Raw genomic sequence first — 20,405 nt, forward strand, 5'->3', positions numbered from 1 at the left:
ACGGAGCTCCATCGCAGTCTTTAACACTGGTAGCATGCCGCGACAGCGTGGACGTGAACCGTATGTGCAGTTGACGGACTTTGAGCGAGGGCGTATAGTGGGCATGCGGGAGGCCGGGTGGACGTACCGCCGAATTGCTCAACACGTGGGGCGTGAGGTCTCCACAGTACATCGATGTTGTCGCCAGTGGTCGGCGGAAGGTGCACGTGCCCGTCGACCTGGGACCGGACCGCAGCGACGCACGGATGCACGCCAAGACCGTAGGATCCTACGCAGTGCCGTAGGGGACCACACCGCCACTTCCCAGCAAATTAGGGACACTGTTGCTCCTGGGGTATCGGCGAGGACCATGCGCAACCGTCTCCATGAAGCTGGGCTACGGTCCCGCCCACCGTTAGGCCGTCTTCCGCTCACGCCCCAACATCGTGCAGCCCGCCTCCAGTGGTGTCGCGACAGGCGTGAATGGAGGGACGAATGGAGACGTGTCGTCTTCAGCGATGAGAGTCGCTTCTGCCTTGGTGCCAATGATGGTCGTATGCGTGTTTGGCGCCGTGCAGGTGAGCGCCTCAATCAGGACTGCATACGACCGAGGCACACAGGGCCAACACCCGGCATCATGGTGTGGGGAGCGATCTCCTACACTGGCCGTACACCACTGGTGATCGTCGAGGAGACACTGAATAGTGCACGGTACATCCAAACCGTCATCGAACCCATCGTTCTACCATTCCTAGACCGGCAAGGGAACTTGCTGTTCCAACAGGACAATGCACGTCCGCATGTATCTCGTGCTCTAGAAGGTGTAAGTCAACTACCCTGGCCAGCAAGATCTCCGGATCTGTCCCCCATTGAGCATGTTTGGGACTGGATGAAGCGTCGTCTCACGCGGTCTGCACGTCCAGCACGAACGCTGGTCCAACTGAGGCGCCAGGTGGAAATGGCATGTCAAGCCGTTCCACAGGACTACATCCAGCATCTCTACGATCGTCTCCATGGGAGAATAGCAGCCTGCATTGCTGCGAAAGGTGGATATACACTGTACTAGTGCCGACATTGTGCATGCTCTGTTGCCTGTGTCTATGTGCCTGTGGTTCTGTCAGTGTGATCATGTGATGTATCTGACCCCAGGAATGTGTCAATAAAGTTTCCCCTTCCTGGGACAATGAATTCACGGTGTTCTTATTTCAATTTCCAGGAGTGTATCTCAAAGTCGTACCTGTACATATCAGTTACTAGGAAGTGCGCAGACCGCGCGCAAAATCGGTACATTTAGAATGCTGTTATCAAAAATGGCTGGTTCTGATCACATCTGTGGTCATCAGACCCCTAGAACTTGAAGTACGGAAAACTAACTAACCTAAGGACATCATACACATCCATGCCCGAGGCAGGATTCGAACCTGCGACCGTAGTGGCCACGCGGTTCCAGACTGAAGCGCCTAGAACCGCACGGCCACACCGGCCGGCTAGAATGCTGTTATCATTTCCTGAATACTTTCTGGTAGAGGTTAGGAATGAGGCCTTTCTGGGATTATTTTCTAAAACTTCGGAAAATGGGGACGCATACCGTGTTTCAAGAATTGTTCCTTCTTTGCTGTTATTGTCGGTAACAAGCGGATGTGATGCGAGTGAGTCGCAGCGAAACAATCGATATGTACAGGACCAACTTCGAGATATATCACATGCAGAGGGGCATGCTCAAAAGCTCCGTAATATTTTGTTTAAAAAACAACATACGATCATGAATTGTTTTGAACAGCACTAACTTTTAATCAATACTATTGGACCAAAGCATCATTTACAATTTATTTTACATTTTTCTGCTATTGTAAACATAAACGACCAGGTACTGTTCCCAATGTTCGGTAGTAAGATTGTGTCTTCGATCACTCAAAACATTTTTATAAGCAGAAAAGGACCGTTCTATATCTGGACAGTAATTGAATGTGGGTGCTATGTTGGCACTTATTGTTTCTGGTAAAAGTTCATTCATTCCATTAATAAATCTATCAGTTTCGCACAAAGGTTCAAGGTCTGGGTTATTGTTTAAAACGTTTTCAAACTTTTCTGTAAGTTTTCTTGGGAAGACTTCCAGCAATGAGAAGTTCACTAGAATAATTTTATTCGTAAACTGAATAGATTCGTTCAGCGCCAAACCTTGAGCTTCAATGTTTTTAATACTTGCAGGTACAATATAGGAAAAATGAATGTTAATCACAGCAATGTCTTTTCGAATAGCGGAATAATTAAAAGCTTCCTTGTACTGGCAAAGTGGAAAAGCCTCTGCTGTACCCCTCTAATGACCTCGAAATGTTCACTGTAAAACAACGAAGCTTTGACCCACGTACCCTAACGAGTTTTTCCACTGTTTCGGGAGGTAAAGAAACATTCGATAGTTTTTCTTTGTAGGTCTTGATGCGAACAGGAGCATTTAGAAACACATTCTTTGTGGATGAAATCAGTTTATTTACATTCATAAACGTGGAACGCACTTCTTCAGCAAGACGAGCTACTCCATGAGGAAAGCACGTCATTTGAATCAAATTGCGATAAAATAGTCGGAGAGCTTTTCCTGCTTCAATCATATAGAGAGCAGCATCTGAAATAAACACAAACTCCCTTTCATCTGCAGAAGAATCTGGAAATATTTTTCTAATACCCTCATTCACAAATATGGCGATCGTCGAATCATTTACTGTTTCAAGTTCTTTCAGGCCGCTAAATAGGAAGAAGAAGGCTCTTCTTCTAAAGCATCAACAATTAAATTTGCAATGTAACGACCACTAGTGTCAGCTGAAATCTAGTTCGTTGCGTATTTCTTCCAGAACAGTTACGTAACTTGTCGATATGTAATTTTCATGCAATGTTGCTTCATCTGGTATATTTTGATTTAAGCAATATTTGCGCAGGAAGCCTTTGAGGATAGAGTTTGTAAGTTCGTGAAGAGGAATATTGCTTGCAATGAATGCTTCGCATAGATCCATGTTAAACATACTTTTTTGGTTACCTTTGGACAAATCCCTGCTACTGCAACTTGCTGTTGTCAGAAGTTGTTGTCGTGGTCCATTCTTCAGCATTCCTGCGATATGAATACTTGTCTTGACATTCTGGTCTATTTGAAACTTTTTTTTACACGAAACGTTTTCCTCGCAAACTCGACAATATAAAACCATTCGGTCGTATCTAAATGTTCCAGGGTGGTGAGCTCAAAATGGTTCAAATGGCTCTGAGCACTATGGGACTTAACAGCTGAGGTCATCAGTCCCCTAGAACTTAGAATTACTTAAACCTAACTAACCTAAGGACATCACACACATCCATGCCCGAGGCAGGATTCGAACCTGCGACCGTAGTGGTCGCGCGGTTCTAGACTGAAGTGCGTAGAACCGCTCGGCCACTCCGACCGGCAATGGAGAGCTGTCCACGAAACGACGTTTCTTTTGTCGGGTGGAATGATGCACAACACGTTACACACCACACGCCGTAAAGACGTTCAATTGCGTACAAGGAAACAGAAAACTGAAAGAATGGACGTGCGACTAAAAGCTTGCGTAGTTTAGTTGTTGCCAACGCGTACGGTATGACAGCGGAAAGGATTAACTGGGGCGTATGCTGTTTTTTAAACAAAATATTACGGAGCTTTTGAGCATGCCCATCTGCATGTGATACATCTCGAAGTTGGTCCTGTACATATCGATTGTTTCGCTGCGACTCACTCGCATCGCATCCGCTTGTTACCGACAATAATAGCAAAGAAGGAACAATTCTTGAAACACGGTATGCGTCCCCATTTCCCGAAGTTTTAGAAAGTAATCCCAGAAAGGCCCCATTCCTAACCTCTACCAGAAAGTATTCAAGAACATTGACTCTGTCTGCCTGTTCCTGTTCCTCTCCTGTAATGATTTCGCTAGGCAGTGGCCTCTCGGTTAGCGACTGCACGCAGTTCTAGGTCGCGGTCAATCTGTGAGACATCAAAACTAGGTCGAGACCGACCGTCAAAATTTTTGAAATATTGTAAACATACAGCGAAAATATGCATCGTCACTAGTTTTTAGTTAAAGTATGCAATAACCGGTGAAAAGGAGGCAAATATGCAAATACATATGGAACAAGCAAATGCATATAATCCGGATTCTAATTATCAATATCGTGGTATTGTACAGAATTGTGTCACGCCATAGCTGTCAACACGAGGGTTCGCTGCAATCCGCAACGACCTAAGACAGTTCCTCCTGAAATCGACGCGTCCCTTTCTGCTGCATACTTCCTACACAATGGTAAGAATAGGTTAGAAGCAGAGGTGTGAGCAGCTCTCGTCGTAGGGACGCTGGACAGGAGCAGAAATGATTTCAGCCGTCCAGTTTCCAAATTTATTTTATTTGCCTACCAGCCAGATAAAATAAGTTCGGAATACAATAAAATAAGTTCGGAAACTAGATGGCTGACAGGTGTTTGATTTGACGTCCTGTATCGAACAGCCGAGCCCCGCAACCATCTCTGAAAAGACAGACACACAGAAACGAGAAGAAAACTAGTGTCGTGTATTGTGAGGCTCCCGCTACAAATGCTGTGGCAAACAGTTGGAGGCTGCCTAAGACTGAAGACAGCGACTGCGACTGGGCCACCTTGCTGCCATCAGCGGCCGGCCTGAGTGGTCGAGCGGTTCTAGGCGCTATAGTCTGGAACCGAGCGGCCGCTACGCTCGCAGGTTCGAATCCTGCCTCGGGCATGGATGTCTGTGATGTCCTTACGTTAGTTAGGTTTAATTAGTTCTAAGTTCTAGGCGACTGACGACCTCAGAAGTTAAGTCGCGTAGTGCTCAGAGCCATTTCAACCATTTTTTTTTTTGTACATTTCCCTGGTTGTATGATAGTATACTGTGATACGTTATGCTGTATTGTGTTGAAAGACACACTCCCCACTAGGTGTATATATTTTTGTATTGTAGATCTGAGGACGCAGGCTAATAGAAATCCTTGGGTAACAGAAGAAATATTGAATTTAATTGATGAAAGGAGAAAATATAAAAATGCAGTAAATGAAGCAGGCAAAAAGGAATACAAACGTCTCAAAAATGAAATCGACAGGAAGTGCAAAATGGCTAAGCAGGGATGGCTAGAGGACAAATGTAAGGATGTAGAGGCTTGTCTCACTAGGGGTAAGATAGATACTGCCTACAGGAAAATTAAAGAGACCTTTGGAGAGAAGAGAACCACTTGTATGAATATCAAGAGCTCAGATGGCAACCCAGTTCTAAGCAAAGAAGGGAAAGCAGAAAGGTGGAAGGAGTATATAGAGGGTTTATACAAGGGCGATGCACTTGAGGACAATATTATGGAAATGGAAGAGGATGTAGATGAAGATGAAATGGGAGATACGATACTGCGTGAAGAGTTTGACATAGCACTGAAAGACCTGAGTCGAAACAAGGCCCCGGGAGTAGACAACATTCCATTAGAACTACTGATGGCCTCGGGAGAGCCAGTCATGACAAAACTCTACCATCTGGTGAGCACGATGTATGAGACAGGTGAAATACCCTCAGACTTTAAGAAGAATATAATAATTCCAATCCCAAAGAAAGCAGGTGTTGACAGATGTGAAAGTTACCGAACTATCAGTTTAATAAGTCACAGCTGCAAAATACTAACGCGAATTCTTTACAGACGAATGGAAAAACTGGTAGAAGCCGACCTCGGGGAAGATCAGTTTGGATTCCGTAGAAATGTTGGAACACGTGAGGCAATACTGACCTTACGACTTATCTTGGAAGAAAGATTAAGAAAAGGCAAACCTACGTTTCTAGCATTTGTAGACTTAGAGAAAGCTTTTGACAATGTTGACTGGAATACTCTCTTTCAAATTCTGAAGGTGGCAGGGGTAAAATACAGGGAGCGAAAGGCTATTTACAATTTGTACAGAAACCAGATGGCAGTTATAAGAGTCGAGGGGCATGAAAGGGAAGCAGTGGTTGGGAAAGGAGTGAGACAGGGTTGTAGCCTCTCCCCAATGTTATTCAATCTGTATATTGAGCAAGCAGTAAAGGAAACAAAAGAAAAATTCGGAGTAGGTATTAAAATTCATGGAGAAGAAGTAAAGACTTTGAGGTTCGCCGATGACATTGTAATTCTGTCAGAGACAGCAAAGGACTTGGAAGAGCAGTTGAACGGAATGGACAGTGTCTTGAAAGGAGGATATAAGATGAACATCAACAAAAGCAAAACGAGGATAATGGAATGTAGTCAAATTAAGTCGGGTGATGCTGAGGGAATTAGATTAGGAAATGAGACACTTAAAGTAGTAAAGGAGTTTTGCTATTTAGGGAGTAAAATAATCGATGATGGTCGAAGTAGAGAGGATATAAAATGTAGACTGGCAATGGCAAGGAAAGCGTTTCTCAAGAAGAGAAACTTGTTAACATCTAATATAGATTTAGGTGTCAGGAAGTCGTTTCTGAAAGTATTTGTATGGAGTGTAGCCATGTATGGAAGTGAGACATGGACGATAACTAGTTTGGACAAGAAGAGAATAGAAGCTTTCGAAATGTGGTGCTACAGAAGAATGCTGAAGATAAGGTGGGTAGATCACGTAACTAATGAGGAGGTATTGAATAGGATTGGGGAGAAGAGAAGTTTGTGGCACAACTTGACTAGAAGAAGGGATCGGTTGGTAGGACATGTTCTGAGGCATCGAGGGATCACAAATTTAGCATTGGAGGGCAGCATGGAGGGTAAAAATCGTAGAGGGAGACCAAGAGATCAATACACTAAGCAGATTCAGAAGGATGTAGGTTGCAGTAGGTACTGGGAGATGAAGAAGCTTGCACAGGATAGAGTAGCATGGAGAGCTGCATCAAACCAGTCTCAGGACTGAAGACATCAACAACAACAACAGATCTGAGGATGGCCATTACGGACTGAAGCTGGTCATTGTTAAAAGGATTGATATTGTGATCAAAACTGGAATAAAAAACATTTGATAGTATTAGAGCACTGTTCATATTCGCTACTATGTCGCAGCTGGTGAAATTATTACTGTTAACCATATGGCAGTTATGTATCACTTTAGAAATAGAAAAACAATATATACATAATTTACAAATTTACAGACATATTATTTATGACATCTGCTTTAGTATCAAAGAAGTTCGACCGGTTTGGAGGGTTCGAATTCTGAGGGCAGCCTTCTGCGATGTATCTGACTGCCTGTCCTGCAAAGCCACAGGTTCAATCTGCAGTGGTAGGCTTTCCCCATCTGTGTAGTAGGTCACCACATCTCCTATAGTTGATCCGGATTCTTTTAAGTGTACTCCATGTTTTCTGTTACAGATCAAATTCCCATGGTTTGTTGTTGGCACGTAAGAAGCTGGTGGAATATTATTGTACCACTCTTGCCGCCAAGGTTCGTGCAGATTGAAGTTACGGTCCATGGGGTTGGTAGCTGTTTTGTCAAGGGATGTGTGCAGCAGAGCGTCTTAATCTGGACAGCTGGTATGTCCTCAGGAATTGTTAACGGCTGGTTGTTACAGATTTTCTTACATTTGGGCAAAAAGATATCCTTTCTTCTCGGGTTAGATGGTGGAATGTGACTCAGGGCGCGTAGCGAGAATGCTGAAGTGCAGTTGATTGTTCCAGCGAGAGTCTGCATTGTTTGGCTCAGTTGTGTATCTACCACCTTCGTGTGACTGCTGTCTCCGAGAAGTGTAGTATTACTTACTCCCACATACATCTCGCAAAGTGATCACGATGAGAAAATCAGACAAATCAGATGACATACGGAGCTTTCCTGACAGTCCTTCTCCCATCACAAAGTTTCTGACTTAAACAGGGAAACGGCGGAGGGTGGGGATGCGAGGTGCCGGGGCTAGCAGTGTATTTAACACTAAATTCTTCTAGAATCTACATATGTAAATGATGGTCTAAGCCCCCCCAATTCTAACTCCGGCTTCTGCTGTTGCACATGGATTAAAAAGAAACGCGAACTGACTGTAATCGACCCTGCAATTGGAGTAGAAAAGAGTTTGGCACCTGCAATAATTTCATTTGATAAATAAGTTAAATAAAGGCAAGTTTCATTAACATAGTGAGAAATGATAGGGTTGCTCTGCCGATTAACAGAATGAAAGTTCTGTCCAAAATAACAATATGATTTATTATAACTCAAAATAATAAACAAAAACACATGAAACATTTACAATACATCAAATTGGCTCAAATTGGATACTCAAATAAATGCTGTGAAGGTGAAGTTGTCCCTAAACTAGATTGTGACATTTATGATGAAGTGGTATGTGGAGCCAACTCCTTGCAACTCAAGTCTTAAGAGAGACACACAGCCAACCCAGCATTAATTGCTGCTACTGCGGACGTACATTACCAAGCTGTCTTCTTAACTGCACGGACACGATCTGGCATACCGGAGGCGATGGCTGGTTGCTTCGACGTCACGTCGTGGTGATGATAATGTCACGAGTATAGCCCGAAACAAATTATCCTGGCCTGGTTGTTCCAGACTAAAGACTTCCTAGCAATACAAATGCGCCTCTGAGGGAGACGAAGAAGGCTCGCCACACAATCACTGACAGTACAGTGATTGATTTTAACAAGCGAAGTCACACAGTAACTCCGATACAGTCAACTTTAGCCAAAACTGCTCAAGACAGACAACATAGGCCTCGTGTATGCAGAACGCTCAATTGCCAACTGTACTCGGAAAGTTATGTTGAAGTCGAAACTTCAGCAACTTCGTCAAACAGTTACAATTAAATGAAAGTATATTAGACAACCAACGGAAGGCAGGCTGTCCAGAGCAGCGGGAGCTCAGTCTTGTAACCTACTCCGACCGAAAGGCGAGAGCCGATTCCCCACAAGAGCACCCATACAAACCGAACACAGAACATTCCTGCCCCCACGACAGTGCCCGTGGTTAACCGTTCCAATCAGCAACTCGAAAACCGGCGGAAAATTCCACTCTATTGCCGGAGCACTACCATTCCACCAATGGAGATTCTTGGCGCCAATTTCTGCACTGATTTTGCTACGTCACGGAGCTATGCCCTGAGCAAACCAATCACAGTTACGATTTTGCAGAAAGCGCGGGAATTTGCCCGCCACAACTGCCTGGGTACACAAGTCATTCCCACGCCTCGCTGGTAGCCCGCCAGAAAGTGTTTTCGCTAAGTTTCTGCGAAGTAACGGAACCTCTAGCCCAGCCGCTACTTCAGGCCCCTGCGAGCGTGTTTCCGCGGCTATTCTACAATGTCGGCGTCTGGAAAGCATTCACTCAACTCCCTCACACCCGTCGGCTTACCCTTTCAAGATCAGCATTGCCCGCCTGTCACCAGACCACCCGGGTGACGAGAGACGCTGCGTGGGAAGTCTGCAAGTGAAGGAATAGCAACTTTTCACCGCGTGCAATTAGAGAGGAAAATCGTAAGATAGAAATATGAGAGGGGGCTCATGCCACCTCTCAGGGAATTGGAAGGGGGGGATTTGTGGTACCAGAAATACCCTCCACCACACACCGTAAGATGCCTTGTGGTATAGATAATAGATGCAGATGCCAGTTGTGACCTAAAGAAAGGCAGTGATAGCTACATTTGTGATGTCATGCAAAGACTTCAGTTCCACACCACTGTCGGAAACACGTGTCGATACCAAAGACATTAGTCATGTCTTGCTGCAGTCCACAGTGATGAATGGGAGAAGTTAAAGAAGACACACCCCCCTCTCTTAGCACAGCAGCGCCCTCGTGCGGTGGTCAATATGGAGCTGAGCATGGAAGTGCAGTGCCCCAGCTGAGCTGAAGCAGTAACCATCATCCAGTGGCACTAAGGACTTATTCAAGTCTCAGATGGAAGTGTACCTTTGTGAATGCTGAACATTGTACTTCAAGAGAAAATGGAAATGAGTCTTTGGCGTCATTGGCCGGGAGGCCCCTTGCGGGGCAGGTCTGGCCGCCTTGGTGCAGGTCTTATTACATTTGACGCCACATTGGGTGACCTGCGCGCCGGATTGGGGTGAAATGGTGATGAAGACAACACCCTGTCCCTGAGTGGAGAAAATCCCCAACTCAGCCAGGAATCGAACCCGGGCCCGTAGGGCGGCAATCCGTCACGCTGACCACTCAGCTATCAAGGCGGACATTTTTTTGTAATATTTTCATTTGACAGTGGTCACTCAGCCGAAACTGGAGTAGTGTGTTGTACAAGGTAATAATTTTACAGACAAAAGGCGACCATGGTGTCATTTACAAAATCTAAACTTGCTCATGTTGTTATGAATTGTCACTGATTGCATTCAGCCTATGATAGACGCCAAACAGCCGAAACTCCATGTGGCAGTTGATTCTGCTTAGTATTCTCTTGTGGACTTTCTTGTGGATTTTAATTTACCCCAGACACAACGACACGGATATTTAATTTACATTAATATTTGTCCGGCAAATAAAGTGTCTGTAAAACTGTTTATTCACCGCTGTAGCTTCCAGCAATACCGTTTAGCAAAGGTGGGAAGCTCTGAAGGTAACATGACTGTAGACAATTGTGGACGACGGTCATCACGCAACTGGGACGGCTTCCAGTTGGTCTGGCTGCTGTGTTGTGGTCCAAACGGAGGCTTCTCCGCCTCCACTGTGTTTCTGGAGATACCACGACTTCCTTACACGTTATTACTTGGTGCGTGCTGGGAAATTAGGGCGTGAGAGCTCACAGGCTGGCACTGCAGTCCAGTTGTCACGTCCTCTGCGGTACGTGTTCCGTGCTACTTGCTGCGTTGTGAACGCAGAGATGTGGTCTCACGTACTCCTGTTCCAGCTGTGACCTGTCACACAGTTCAGCAGACGGCAAAGCGGCTTTGCTGGGGGCAGTGCGTTTCACGAGCTTTCTGCTTCCGACAGCTGCCTGCGGCCGTACAGAAACACACACACACAGAAAGAGAGAGAGAGAGAGAGAGAGAGAGAGAGAGAAGCCAGTCTTCTGGTTGAATTTTCAATCCACTCTCTCGTAGCTGTTGCAGCATGCATGGTACGGCCACTTTTCTTTCTTTTTTTTAAATTCTGTTTAGAACTTTCCTACGAAACCGTGATACAAACGCAGCGACCTCTATTGTAGCTGAATGGAGAGTTCTTGTCTTGGAGCACGGAACATTAACATGCTGATTCTCGCGGTTAGCACCGTTGTTAGGGAAAAAGTTCGGATCCGTCTGTACTTGATCTATTTACTTTCTTAAAATTTCCTTTATTGGCCTTTCGTCTCTACCCATTTTTAATTGTTAATACTCAATTCTTAAAAGTTTTTACAATGTTTTTTTCTGCTTTCAGTATATCGGATACACCATTTTTGCCTTCACTGCGGACAAAGATCACAAGTTAGAACCATAGTTCAGAATTAGACAGTACGCGTCATCACATTACATCAGTTTATAAGAACAGAGAGGGATGCGACGGTAACGAAAGTTACACACTACATACCGGGTCAAAGGAATAAAGGGTGTCCATAAAGTAACGGCGTCGGCCGCTGTGGCCGAGCGGTTCTAGGCGCTTCAGTCCGGAACCGCGCTGCTGCTACGGTCGGAGGTTCGAATCCTGCCTCGGGCATGGACGTGTGTGATGTCGTTACGTTAGTTAGGTTTAAGTACTTCTAAGTGTAGGGGACTGATGACCTCAGATGTTAAGTCCCATAGTGCTCAGAGCCATTTGAACCAATTTTTGAAACACAAGGTGAAAGGACATCAGTGCTAGGATTAGCTGATGGCTTTGCTATCTTGAGTGAAAAAGAAGAATAATTACATGAAGAAGAATTACATATGGAACGGTATCTCCGCCAAAAACGCATAAATGAGGGAGCGGTTTCAAAACTCTAAAAAGAGATAGTGTCAAAGACATTACTGTAAGTGGACGTCCCCTCGGTGTCTCAAGCACGTGGCCGCTCGGTTTGAGGCGCCATGTCACCGATTGCGCGGCCCATCCCGCCGGAGGTTCGAGTCCTCCCTCGGGCATGGGTGTGAGTATTGTTCTTAGCATAAGTTAGTTCAGGTAGTGTGTAAGTCTTGGGACTGATGACCTCAGCAGTTTGGTCCCTTAAGAATTCACACACATCTGAAAATTTCCAAGCATGTGTTGACCGAGTCCAAGCTGCATTCCAAACCACCTTCCAGAAGTCAATTCTCCTGCGAATTGCAGAAAGGAAGATCACTGTCCGTAAAGTGTTACGTAAGCGGTTGCGCTTTTTATCGCACAAAGCTAAAATAGTCCCAACACTGCAGCCAAACGATCATCCTCTGCGGTATACTTTCGCGTGTTCCATTCAAAATGGTTCAAATGGCTCTGAGCACTGTGGAACATCTGAGGTCATCAGTCCCTAGAACTACTTAAACCTAACTAAGGACATCACACACATCCATGCCCGAAGTCGGATTCGAACCTACGACCGTAGCGGTCTCGCGGATTCAGACTGAAGCGCCTAGAACCGCTCGGCCACGTCGGCCGGCGCCCATGTTCCGTGCTGGCCTCCATTGATGCTGACAAAGACTACGCGAAGAAGTGGCTGTTCTCAGATGAAGTGACGTGCCACGTTTTTGAATATGTGAATCACCATAAGGATTCCAACAGGACACTCGTGAACATATGCGTGATAGCTCGAAGCTTAATGTTTGTTGTGGTCTGATTCACGATATGCCCATTTCCCTTCGCAGAGAAATCCATCACGGGAAAAGTTTACCAGGACGTGCTCTGACAGCTCCTGCTGGTACAGACAGAGGAGCTGCATCCGTCCATCGTCTTCCAGTACGACGGTGCACCTCCCTCACCCCTCCACTCCCCACATTGGACTTTCAACGTGCGCGATGTGCTGAATAACACGTTTTCTGAGAAGTGGACAGGATGGCACCCGCGCTCTCCCAATGTCACGCCATTAGACTTATTTTTCTAGCTGTACGTCGCGATTCGCATGTACTGAAGTCAAAGGCTCTGCACCCTTCGCGCACGAATTAAAGAAGCAGTCAGAACTGTCGATGTTGCAATACTGACCGGTACATTGGACAGAACTCGAATACCGCCATGATGCTGTACGAACGACGAGTGAAGCGCACATTCAGATTTTGCCATAACAGAAAAGAAACTTTAAGAGCTACTAAACGTTGTACAACATATCAGATTTTGCCATAACAGAAAAGAAACTTTAAGAGCTAATAAACGTTGTGCAACATACCATGATGCTCTATTTTTTACTTTGCACGTCTAGTTCCGTAGGACCAAATTGAGGACCAAATCTCCAAGCTCATGTCAGTACATGAAATTACAACGTTAAAGTAATAACAGATAAAATTACATGTTTATGAAACCAATAAAAGACAAGCCATAAGTTTATATAAACGCAAACAACAATTAACACAGGAATCAGCTTAATTTTTCAAGGAACTCCTCGGCAGAATAGAAGGAGTGACTCACGAGGAAACTCTTCAGCTTCGATTTGAAAGCGCGTGGATTATGCTAAGATTTTTTAATTCTTGTGGTAACTTATGTAAAATGGATTCAGTGGTATACTGCACACCCTTCTGCACAAGAGTCAAGGAACTCTGATCCAAATGCAGGTTTGATTTCTGCCTAGTATTAACTGAGTTACAGCTGCTAATACTTGGGAATAAGCTAATATTGTTAACAAGAAATGACTGTAAGATATATGTATTGAGAGGCCAATGTCAGAATACCAAAACTAGTAAACAGGGGTCGACAAGCGGTTCGCGAACTTATACCACGTATTGCCCGAACCGCCAGTTTCTGAGCCAAAAATATCCTTTGAGAATAGGAAGAGTTACCCCAGAATAAAATACCATACGTCATAATACTAAACTCCACCCGAATAGGCCTTGAGAGGCCCAATGGTACCCACCGGCCGCCGTGTCAACCCCAGCCCACTGGCGTCTGGATACGGATATGGAGGGGCATGTGGTCAGCACACCGCTCTCCCGGCCGTATGTCAGTTTACGAGACCGGAGCCGCTACTTCTCAGTCAAGTAGCTCCTCAGTTTGCCTCACAAGGACTGAGTGCATCCCGCTTGCCAACAGCGCTCGGCAGACCGGATGGTCACCCATCCAAGTGCTAGCCCAGCCCAACAGAGCTTAACTTCGGTGATTTTACGGGAACCGGTGTTACCACTGCGGCAAGGCCGTTGGCCCAAACGTCATAAGCCAATGAAATAAGTAATAAAGACTACTTTTCGTGACGAACTATTACTTACTTCAGATACCATTTGATTAATAAAAATGCAGGCATTGAGTCTTTGAACAAGATCCTGAACGTGGGCTTTCCATGACTGTTTACTATCTGTTTGAACACGTAGAAATTTTAACTGTCCAGTTCCACTAATCATATGGCCATTCTTTGAAATTAAAATGTCGGGTTTTGTTGAATTGTGTATTAGAAAATGTAAAAACTGAGTCTTACTGTGACTTAGCGTTAATTTATTTTCTACAAGCTATGCCGTACGTCATTAATTGCACTATTTTAAACAGTGCAAATGTTGCGTACAACATCCTTTACTACCAAGCTAGTGTCATCAGCAAACAGAAATATTTTATAATCACCTGTAATACTAGAGGGCATATCTTTTAACTAAATAAGAAACAGTTTATATAAATAAGGACTAGTTTTCTAGTTATAGTTTTCTTAAATGACAGAGGGACTTTATGGATACCCTGTGCTATCTATGTGCACTGCCGGAAAAATAATTAGTACACCTAGAGAGGACGACGTCGATTTTATCCGATGACGCTTATGCCACTTGGGGGACTTTGGATGTACTGATAATACGAGGGTTTCCAGAGAGTACCGATCGGTCGCGAAGTGGAAACCACTGCGAAAATCCGGTAAAGCTTTGCACAGATGTGTTGGGCAGTGTCTCTAGTCTGCCCGTCGATCGTGTCGCGTCGCTCTTTTCAGTTTTGAGTGAACAGTGAGCACGTGAATATGCTTAGGGAATGGCGTCTCCCGCCAAGTATGAGGGCCTGGTTAGAGATTTCGCCTGTGTCATGCAGCCCACATAACACAACTGTCGAGCAGTTCCTTCTTCGTGCCAATTCTCGGCCGCAGACTGCAGGGGCAGTGAAGACGCTTCTGCAGCGTATCCATTGAGAAGTGTTTCATTACCCACAATAAAGTCCGTAATTGGCTCCCCTGAGTCTCATCTCTGCTCACGAGAACCGCTGGTTGTAAAGACAGAATTTTTCCACAGACAACGAGTTGCAGACCAGTGCAGATAACTGGCCGAAAGCACAGGCGGCTGCTTTCTATGACGAGGATGTTGGAAAGTTGATACAACACTACGACAAATCTCGAAGTTGCAGCGGCGTCTATGTAGAGATGTACGTGGAAGGTGTACCTAACTGTTGCAAATAAAACGTTTCTGGTTTTCGCTGTGGTTTCCATTTCGCGACTGATCAGAAATTACTTTCTGGACAACCCTCGTAGTTTCAGCGTCGTCCGCCAACAGACAGCACAGTGGCATCGCTACCGGAGGACCATCTTGGCCTCCCTAGTGGTGGGATGGCTCCTTCGGAGAACTGCCGGAGAACTAAGGTACGTGGTGCGTCAGCTGTGCAACGGAGCTGGTATCACTGATCACGCGAACATTCTTACACCCGCAGACGCGGTTCTGGACGAAAAATGGTTCAAATGTCTCTGAGCACTATGGGACGTATCTGCTATGGTCATCAGTCCCCTAGAACATAGAACTACTTAAACCTAACTAACCTATGGACATCACACACATCAGTGCCCGAGGCATTCGAACCTGCGACCGTAGCGAGAGGTTCTGGACCTCCACACAGCATATACAGCGTGGCAGGATCGTCGTATTGTAAGGCCAGCAGTGGCAGGTCATGCAGCTACCACAGCCTTTTGAGCCAAGATGTGTCAACACGAACTGTTGCGGACCAATTATTAACTGTGGGACTACTGGCACGCACAACTCTAGCTCGTCTTCCACTCGCGCTGTAGCACTGATGTGCACGGCTCGACTGGTGACATCAAACGATCACTTGGAAAATGGAATGGCTCGCCATGGTCTTCAGCGATGACAGCAGATTCTGCCTGCCGAAAAGTGATGGTCATTTTAGTGTAGGAGGTAGACGTGGTGAGCGATATCTCGCAGAGTACATTCGTCCGAGACACACTGCCCTCACCCCAGACCTTATTGTCTGGAGTGCGATAAGCTGCAACTCTCGTTTGCCTTCGGTGTTTCTATAGAAGACGCTAACCAGCGCTCGGTACGAACAGAATGTTGCTAGAGCCGTTCTTTTTCCGTTCTCGCAAAGGAAAATGACGTTCCAGCAGGATAATGCTCGCCAACCCACTGCTGGTGAAACTCAAAGTGCCCTGCAAGACGTGCAGCAACTTCCTTGGCCAGCACCATCTTCGGACTTGGCTCCAATCGAGGACATGTGGGATACGATGGGACGAGAAGTGACTCGTGTGACTTATCAACCAACAACTCTTACAGAACTGCGTGACAAGGTCGAGCAGGCGTGGCACGACGTATTCATCTGCACGATCGTCTGCATGCCAGAGTCACAGGCTGCATTGCCGCCTGTGGACGCTACACCAAGTATTGTACAGGTGTTTCGGCATGGGGCGATACCTATATCACAGAACAGCTGGTGCTATTGATGTGTAAATGTAATCATTTCATGTACTTCATATGCTGTGTTGTAACAATAAATCTTGAGTGAATTGGAAATCTCTAAAAGCGTGTCCTTTTTTTTCGGGCAGTGTATATGCTGCGGTGGTCTTAGATGAGTCAGTTATAGCTATCATATTAAATCATTTCCTTATTTCTGGTTACAGACTTTACGTCATTGACAGTAATAGTACCTGAAGCAGTTGGCTATAAGATTAGCGCAAGATTGTAATACTGCATTACAAAACGCCTACGAAAGAGAAGCTACGAATTGTACAATGTCTTCTGTGGTTTTCGTTCCTGAATATACACTACTGGCCATTAAAATTGCTACACCAAGGAGAAATGCAGATGATAATTGCGTATTCATTGGACAAATATATTATACGAGAACTGACATGTGATCACATTTTCACGCAATTTAGGTGCATAGATCCTGAGCAATCATTACCCAGAACAACCACCTCTGGCCCTAATAACGGCCTTGAAACGCCTGGGCATTGAGTCAAACAGAGCTTGGATGGCGTGTACAGGTACAGCTGCCCAAGAAGCTTCAACACGATACCACAGTTCATCAATAGTAGTGACTGACGTATTATAACGAGCCAGTTGCTCGGCCACCATTGACCAGACACTTTCGATTAGCGATAGATCTGGAGAATGTGCTGGCCAGGGCAGCAGTCCAACATTTTCTGTAACCAGAAAGGCCCGTACAGGACCTGCAACATGTGCTCGTGCATTATCCTGGTGAAATGTAGGTTTTCGCAGGGTTCGAATGAAGGGTAGAGTCACGGGTCGTAACACATCTGAAATGTAACGTCCACTGTTCAAAGTGCCGTCAATGCGGACAAGAGGTGACCGAGACGTGCAACCAATGGCCCCCTATACCATTGCGCCGGGTGATATGCCAGTATGGCGATGACGAATGCACGCTTCCAATGTGCCTTCACCGCGATGTCGCCAAACACGGATGCGACCATCATGATGCTGTAAACGGAACCTGGATTCATCCGAAAAAAGACGTTTTGCTATTCGTGCACCCAGGTTCATCGTTGAGTACAACATCGCAGGCGCTCCTGTCTGTGATGGAGAGTCAAGGGTAACCGCAGCCATGGTTTCGGAGCTGATAGTCCACGGTGCTGCAAACGTCGTCGAACTGTTCGTGCAGATGGTTGTTGTCTTGCAAACATCCCCATCTGTTGACTCAGGGATCGAGACGTGGCTGAACGATCCGTTGCAGCCATGTGGATAAGATGCCTGTCATCTCGTCTGCTAGCGATACGAGGCCGATGGGATCCATCACGGCCTTCCGTATTACCCTCCTGAACCCACCGATTCCACATTCTGCTAACAGTCGTTGGATCTCGACCAACGCGAACAGTAATGTCCCGATACGATAAACTGCAATCGCGATAGGCTGTAATCCGACCTTTATCAAAGTCGGAAACGTGATGGTACGCACTTCTCCTCCTTACACGAGGCATCACAACAACGTTTCTCCAGGCAACGCTGGTCAACTGCTGTTTGTGTATGAGAAAACGGTTGGAAACTTTCTTCATGTCAGCACGTTGTAGGTTTCGCCACCGGCGCCAACCTTGTGTGAATTCTCTGAAAAGCTAATCATTTGCGTATCACAGCATCTTCTTGGTTAAATTTCGCGTCTGTAGCACGTCATTTTCTTGGTGTAGCAATTTTAATGGCCAGTAGTGTAATTCGTGTCAGTGTCCGCCCCATTAGCTGAATAGTCAGCGCGTGGGATTGCCACGCACGGGGACCCGGGTTCGGTCCCCGGCGGGGGAGGGAGATTTCTCCCCTCAGAGACTGGGTGTTGTGCTGTCATCATTTCATCCCCACTGTCGAAGCGCAGGTCGCTCAGTGTGGCGCCGCACTCAGTAAGAAGTGCACTTGGGGGCCGAACTTGCCGCCTGGGGACTCCCGGCCACTGACGTCATACGATCATTTCCGTTCGTGTCAGTATCTGGTAACCATGAATTATTAAACTGACAACGTACCCGAAATAATCATTTGATTTCTTATTTCTTACAAGTGGCCCTGTTAACCCTTGGAATTATTTTAGCTACGTAAGATGATCACAAGAAATGAGAAGACGGTCTAACAGAGGTAGGGATGTTGCAGAGCCGCGTAATTGAGTTATTCGGCGGAGAGCTGACGTAATCCACGGCTCCTGACAGGCCTCTCGTAGCAGCGCCGGCGGAAGACGCGGATGTAACTTTAATGAACAGAAATGCGGATTGTGCCCGACTCTGGAACCAATTCAATTAGGCGGACGGTGTGGTGTGCGTCTTGGCTGCCGCTCTGCAGGGAACGGCGAGTGGGGGCGGCGGGGGTGGGACGAGACGCAGGCACTCGACGTCTCGAGAGCTCTGCGGTCGACGCTCCGCCGGAAGGAGCTGGGAGCACCGGGGCATTCACTTGTTGAGACGCACAGCACACGCACACACACACACACACACACTGTGTAGCTTCAATATCTTATTTTGTCTTTGCGAAGCTTTTTACTTTATACAGTGTGTGTCACGTAACATCACTGAGTTATGGTTTTACCAGGAAGCAACTACACAGCTGGCCATTAAAATTCCTACACCACGAAGATGACGTGCTACAGACGCGAAATTTAACCGACAGGAAGAAGATGCTGTGATATGCAAATTATTAGATTTTCAGAGCATTCACACAAGGCTGGCGCCGGTGGCGACACCTACAACGTACTCACATGAGGAAAGTTTCCAACCCATTTCTCATGCACAAACGCCAATTGACCAGCGTTGCCTGGTGAAACGTTGTTGTGATGCCTCGTGTAAGGACGAGAAATGCGTACCATCACGTTTCCGACTTCGATAAAAATCGGATTGTAGCCTATCGCAATTGCGGTTTATTGTATCGCGACATTGCTCTTCGCGTCGGTCGAGATCCAGTGACTGTTAGCAGAATATGGATTTGGTGGGTTCAGGGTAATACGGAATGCCGTGCTGGATCCCAACGGCCTCGTATCACTAGCAGTCGAGATGACAGGCATCCTTTCCGCAGGGCTGTAACGGATCGTGCAGCCACGTCTCGATCCCTGAGTCAACAGATGGGGACGTTTGCAAGACAACAACCATCTGCACGAACAGTTCGACGACGTTTGCAGCAGCATGGACTATCAGCTCGGAGACCACGGCTCCGGTTACCCATGATGCTGCAACACAGGAGCACCTGTGATGGTTGACTCAACGACGAACCTGGGTGCACGAATGGCAAAACGTCATTTTTTCCGATGAATCCAGGTTCTGTTTACAGCATCGTGATGGTCGCATTCGTGTTTGGCGACATCGCGGTGAACGCACATTGGAAGCGTGTATTCGTCATCGCCATACTGGCGTATCACCCTGCGTGATGGTATGGGGTGCCGTTGGTTACACATCTTGGTCACCTCTTGTTCGCATTGACGGCACTTTGAACAGTGGACGTTACATTTCAGATGTGTTACGACCCGTGGCTCTACCCTTCATTCGATCCCTGCGAAACCCTACATTTCAGCAGAATAATGCACGACCACGTGTTGCAGGTCCTGTACGGGCCTTTCTGGATACAGAAAATGTTTGACTGTTGCCCTAGCCAACACATTCTCCAGATCTCGCACCAATTGAAAACGTCTGGTCAATGGTGGCCGAGCAACTGGCTCGTCACAATACACCAGTCACTACTCTTGATGAACTGTGGTATCGTGTT

The 20,405-nt window shown here is 46.2% G+C and overlaps 1 pseudogene; it reads right to left on the reverse strand.

Moving 5' to 3' along the window:
* Window positions 1–14,055: 14,055 nt before the first annotated feature.
* Window positions 14,056–14,173, reverse strand: LOC126106948 (5S ribosomal RNA; annotated as a pseudogene).
* Between the last annotated feature and the right edge of the window lie 6,232 nt (window positions 14,174–20,405).

Source organism: Schistocerca cancellata, chromosome 10, assembly GCF_023864275.1.
Source record: "Schistocerca cancellata isolate TAMUIC-IGC-003103 chromosome 10, iqSchCanc2.1, whole genome shotgun sequence".
Lineage (NCBI taxonomy): Eukaryota > Metazoa > Arthropoda > Insecta > Orthoptera > Acrididae > Schistocerca > Schistocerca cancellata.